This window comes from Pteronotus mesoamericanus, unplaced genomic scaffold (genome assembly GCF_021234165.1).
Source record: "Pteronotus mesoamericanus isolate MK-2021 breed Mesoamerican mustached bat unplaced genomic scaffold, CSHL_Meso_final scaffold_174, whole genome shotgun sequence".
In the NCBI taxonomy this organism is placed as follows: domain Eukaryota; kingdom Metazoa; phylum Chordata; class Mammalia; order Chiroptera; family Mormoopidae; genus Pteronotus; species Pteronotus mesoamericanus.
In genome coordinates, this window is record NW_026555309.1 from 23,741,993 (window position 1) to 23,747,244 (window position 5,252).

The 5,252-nt window shown below is 36.1% G+C and overlaps 1 pseudogene; it reads left to right on the forward strand.

Moving 5' to 3' along the window:
• The first annotated feature begins 3,337 nt into the window (after window positions 1–3,337).
• LOC129084471 (uncharacterized) lies at window positions 3,338–3,496 on the forward strand (annotated as a pseudogene).
• Window positions 3,497–5,252: the final 1,756 nt, after the last annotated feature.

Sequence of the window (5,252 nt, forward strand, 5' to 3'; positions counted from 1 at the left end):
GCCAATTCGCCAAAAGCAGACTTGGTTCTAATTAAACAATCAGTCCTTTCTCAAACATGGATGTAAAAGTAAAGATTATTCAGTGGTAACAAGTAACTCAGAGCACTGGTAAACCAAAGAAAAGAATATCTTTTAATTTCACTTATAAAATATCTATAAGAATGTGAATAAGTTAAATAGAAATTTTAAATAAGAACTTTAACAAGTTACCCTTATGTAAGTCATGGAGTTAAGAACTAAGCAGTTGCTAATTCCAATATCAAGCAATTTTTCTATATTTTAACAGCTGAGAATTACATTTTGAAAGCAGGTCCATTCTTCCCATCATTTGTCACATTGCATGACTTTATTTTAATCTGTATGGGTAGCCTGCACAACACGAGACACTTGAAAGATCCATTTTTAAAACCTGTTTTCACAGCAACTCTTATGAGTACCTGTGCCTACTTGATGCATAATAGCTAAACATTTTTTTTTCTATAATCTGGCCTACAAGAAGCTACTGCTAAATATCCACACTGTGTTAGAAATAGAAATCAGTATAATTGCTAGCCATACAGAAATAGATAATCTAGAAAATATTTCTGAATGTTGGAAAGAAAAAATGAGGGTAACTGCAAATGGCAAAGTTTAGAAAAAGCCTTTTTCCTTTCCTGACCAAACTTAGCTTAAGTGTAATAGATGTTTACCTAAGGGAGCTTTTCATGTATCTTTGGGCATCTCAGGGTATTTCTAATGCCCAGTATATATAAACAGTAAAATATTCATAGCAAAGCCTTGTTCTGTTTTTGCTTTCTCTATCCTAATTGATTCTCTTGCACTTCTATATTTCTTGCTTCCTAGCATTTATTTCTGTCCTCACTCCTCTAGATTAAGGTTAGCTGTCCATTCTTTGTCATTCTCCCCATTGAGAGATGGACTTTATTTCCTCTCTGAATCCAGTTGGCCCTGTAATCACTCAAAGACAGAATGTGATAGAAACAACACTGTACCAGTTCTGAGCCTGTCCTTTAAAAGTGTGGCTGATTCTGCCCCCTTCCTCTTGGAATGCTCACTCCTGGGGCACTTCATTTCACTAACCAGTTACCATACTAAGAGACAATCAAAATACATGGAAGGTCGTATATAAATACCCCAGTTGATGGCCCAGGTGAGCACCCAGTTAGAAGCCAGTGTTAACTTCCAGACACATGAGTCAGAAGTCTTGGACATTGTATTTGGTAGACTCCTCATATGACTGCATTCCTAGCCAATCTCATGTAGAGCAGAAGAACCATCCAACTGAGCCCAGGCAAGCCGATAACTAAGACACTATTTTCAGTGAAAGACCTCATTTTTCTTTTTCTTCCTGGTTCTAGATCTAGCTTTGCAGATTTCCTCTCTTTGGTTCTTTTTCTAGCCCCATACACCTCTTCTGTTTAACGCCAACCAAGCTAAGAGCTCCAGGAATAAGGGTATCTGTAATTTTTGTCCAAGATACTACATTTCTAAATAAACATTTTCAAAACAAATAAGTTTAATAAATAGCAAAAACTATTCCCTATGTATTTTTGAGGTTAGTCCACTGAGTAAACAAGTCATGTTTTCTTCCAAAAAAAACCCATAGATACCAGTGCTCACCTAATCTGAACTAGGGCCTGGATAATCAGTGATGTTCATATCAGAGAGGGTTAATAGCAAAGTGGCTCCAGTTGTGACTGTAGTTAGAGTTGCATTACTAATTACTATACTTATGTGCATCCCCAATGATGAGGATCCCATGTTGAAATTTAGCTTTTTCATTTAGTGAAGCTAGTTTTTCAAAAGTCATTTTCTCAGTTTGTGTGTCTTGGTCTTTCTGCAACACTTAACCACCATTTGGTTATTGTTTGGCTCCTGTTTCTCCTTTTAACAACTACATGCAACCATCCCCCACATTCCTATATTAATAGCTCTTTCTCTAAATATACACTAATTATCAGTGTAATTGGACCTGTTGCTGCTTTCCAAATCAGGCAGGTCTTTATCCAAATTTTCATTCAGATTTACGCTCCTCTTTCTGTTTGAAAGAGACCTCTGACTATCCTCTGTACACTTTAAATAATCACAGCTCAATGATGTAAATCCACATTGGGATTCAATGAGAAGCCTCAACAAGTGTCTATCCTTTACTTTTATCTAGATCTCCTTTAATTATTTTACTCCTATATTCCTTACTCACATCTTCAATTCTTTCTTTTTTTCTCATACCATGACCCTCATTATCACCTATCCCTTAGGTTGAAGAACCAGCTGGAATTTGCTTTTTCAAAACTCACATTGCATGCTGTCCAGCTCCTCATACTCAATTTGCTCTTGCATCTCACCTTGTACTCCGTGGACCAGCATCAAGATCCAGTAGGTAGGCTCGTACCTGGCCTGCACTGACTGCTCAGCTCCATTTCAAAACCCCACTCAGGTGGTTCCTTTTCCAATGAAGACTTGTTAACCAATGTGAACTCCCTTTATTTGAATTCCCATAGCTCTGTGTCTGTATTTTGCAGAACTTGTTGGTTCTGCAAAACTTCTCCTTACCTTGTATAGGAGAAGCTTGAGAAGATGACTCATTTCCTTACTAATTTCTAACCTGCTTAAAGGGCAGGCTCTGAGTCCTTGAGGACCACACTTACTTTTACTTGGTCACAGTTTAGTCACATTACATATTTTATTTTTATTTACATCGTGATCATCATTAATCCATGACTACAAAAATACTGCAAAAAAATAATAATTTAGGCATTATCCTCAAATTATCTTCATTAAGAAATTAAATTATAGGAACTTGTTTTAAAATAAAAATTTGTATTAAATTAAAAATAATTTTAATAATACATTTAATCCAATCATTTGAAATATAATTGTACTCTGTAATCACTATAACATTAATAATGTAACATTTTACATTTTTTACTGTTTGAAATACAATAGATTTTTTTTTATATTTTTACCTTTATTGTATTTTTTTCATTACCATTTATTCCCTTTATGTCCCCTCCTCCCAACTATCACCATAATGGAGAACATTATGCTAAGTGAAGTAAGCCAGTCAGAGAAAGAAAAATGCCATATCATTTCACTTGTATGTGGAATCTGATGAACAAACCAAACTAACAAGGAAAATGGGGACAGACTCATAGATGAAGAACAGGATGACAACTAGTTGGCGGGAGGGCGGTGGTTAGGGGGTGGAGGGATTGAGCAAAAAGGATAAAGGACTCATAGACATGGACAACAGAGAGGAACTTCTAGAAATGACAGAGAATACTGACCTTTCTGTCTTGTAATCATTAAAGATTTTATCAGATGAGAAAGTAGCCTGATCACGTCTCAGCCTTTTGGCTAAGATCAAGTGTAGAAAGTAGCCTGATTCCCTGATAGCTAATTGTGTGACCCAAATTTTTGTTATGAATTCATTTTTTTGTCTGCTTGAATTACCCTCTTGTTAAAACATTTTTCCATTTCTTACAGAGAAGCCATTTCTTTATCCATCTTGTGATCTTGTGTTCCTAATTTATGTCACTTTAAAACCTTCATGAAAGCTTTCAAGGTTACCACCAATCATCTTGATTAAAATTAAAAAAAAAAATAACATTGCTTCATCATGCTGACTTATCCTTTAAGTCATTTACTTTATTTATTTGACATAACAACCCCAATTCATTACTTAAGCCAGTTCTATTGACATGAAAGGAGAAGTGTTTCTATTTAAACTATGCTATTTAAACATATATCCTTTTAAATATGTGGCCAAGAATGCAGCATTTTAGGAAAAACAGAGGAGCTATCATGATTTTTTTCTCTCTCCTTTTTTCATATTAAGGTTAAAAATCAAGGAGTAAAATGTTAAGGGAACTATAAAATATGCATCATTTGATTATTCAAAGTACTTAGCCCCAAGCTTGGTAGAATAAGTGAGTCAACAAATGTTTTATATTCTGATTTCAAGGGAAGGGTCTAGTAAGGAGCAAAGATGAGGAGATCCACTTTGGTTGGAGATGAAGTGTGTTGGAAGCCTGTGAGATTTTCAGAGATACACGTTTACTCAAGGCTTGAAAAGGGGAAAGAAGTTTGGGCTAAAAATACCAACATAAAAGCTACTGATATGTAAATAGAGTTTAAAGACTGGGAGTGGGTGAAAATATCCAGGGAAAGCCTATAGCATGCAAAAAGAGAGAATTCAGAAAACCTATCTGAATGCTTTAGTAGAGGTAGAAAATAGAGCTGTGTCTCAGTACAGAAAATGATTCATCCAGAATCAAAGACGTAATGAACACTAATAATTACTGCCAGTATTTTCCTAGCTTACAACACAAATTGTTCATGGTTTATCTATTTGAACAAGACTGAGCATAATAACTAGAAGGGAAAGAATTAGGGGGTGAGTTTGTGATATTTGCTGAATGAATGAATGAGAGAGAGAGAAAATGTTAAATTTTGCTTCTGGATAACAGAGGTCTTACCCGAGTAAGCCTATTTGTCAATCTTCCATTTTTCTCGACCACTTCTCTTGAGACAGCTGCTGGACCACAGAATTGGAGAGTAAGTCCCTCCTTTTCTCTACTTGTTTTCTATCCAATCCAGCTGCTAACTATTATGCCAAGGTTGTAAGAGAGACAACAAAATCAATGTTCCATTGAAATGCACCTGCTCCATTTCTTACCTCACTTTCTTCTGAATCCCTGCCGTGTTGAGCATGACTATGTAAAGAAAAGGATCCTTTTACCCCCCTTAACTTTGCTTTCTCTCCTCTGAGCCAAGCTCTGGCCCTTCTGATTCTAGTGAATAAAATGTATTGCCAAAGCTGCAACTTCTCCTTTTCCAGCTGAAATGTACCTTGCCTAGGTTTATACCCTGTGTGCTGTTGTGATAAGATTGAAAGGCATTTGATAATCTCTTCAATCACTTCATTACAATAGATAAGCTGTTTTAGACTCTAAGTTTTAAGATACTTAATGGGGATCTGGGGGTATGTCTGGGGTGAGAGTATTGGAGGAGGACGACAATTGTCACTAATAAGAAGTTTTCTCATCTCTATGAATGTTTTTATTTCTGTAGTAATTTTAATTCCTATAACTGTGTTGCCTGATAAGGCCTGTAGAAGACACTATTAGATGCCTAAGCAAATGGATCCCCTACCTCAACCCCTCCTCAATGACAGACCCTTGTTCAGATGTTTGCCCTCCCACTAGACTTTGTGCTCACAGATGTTGTCAGAATCCTGAGTCTCAAATGTG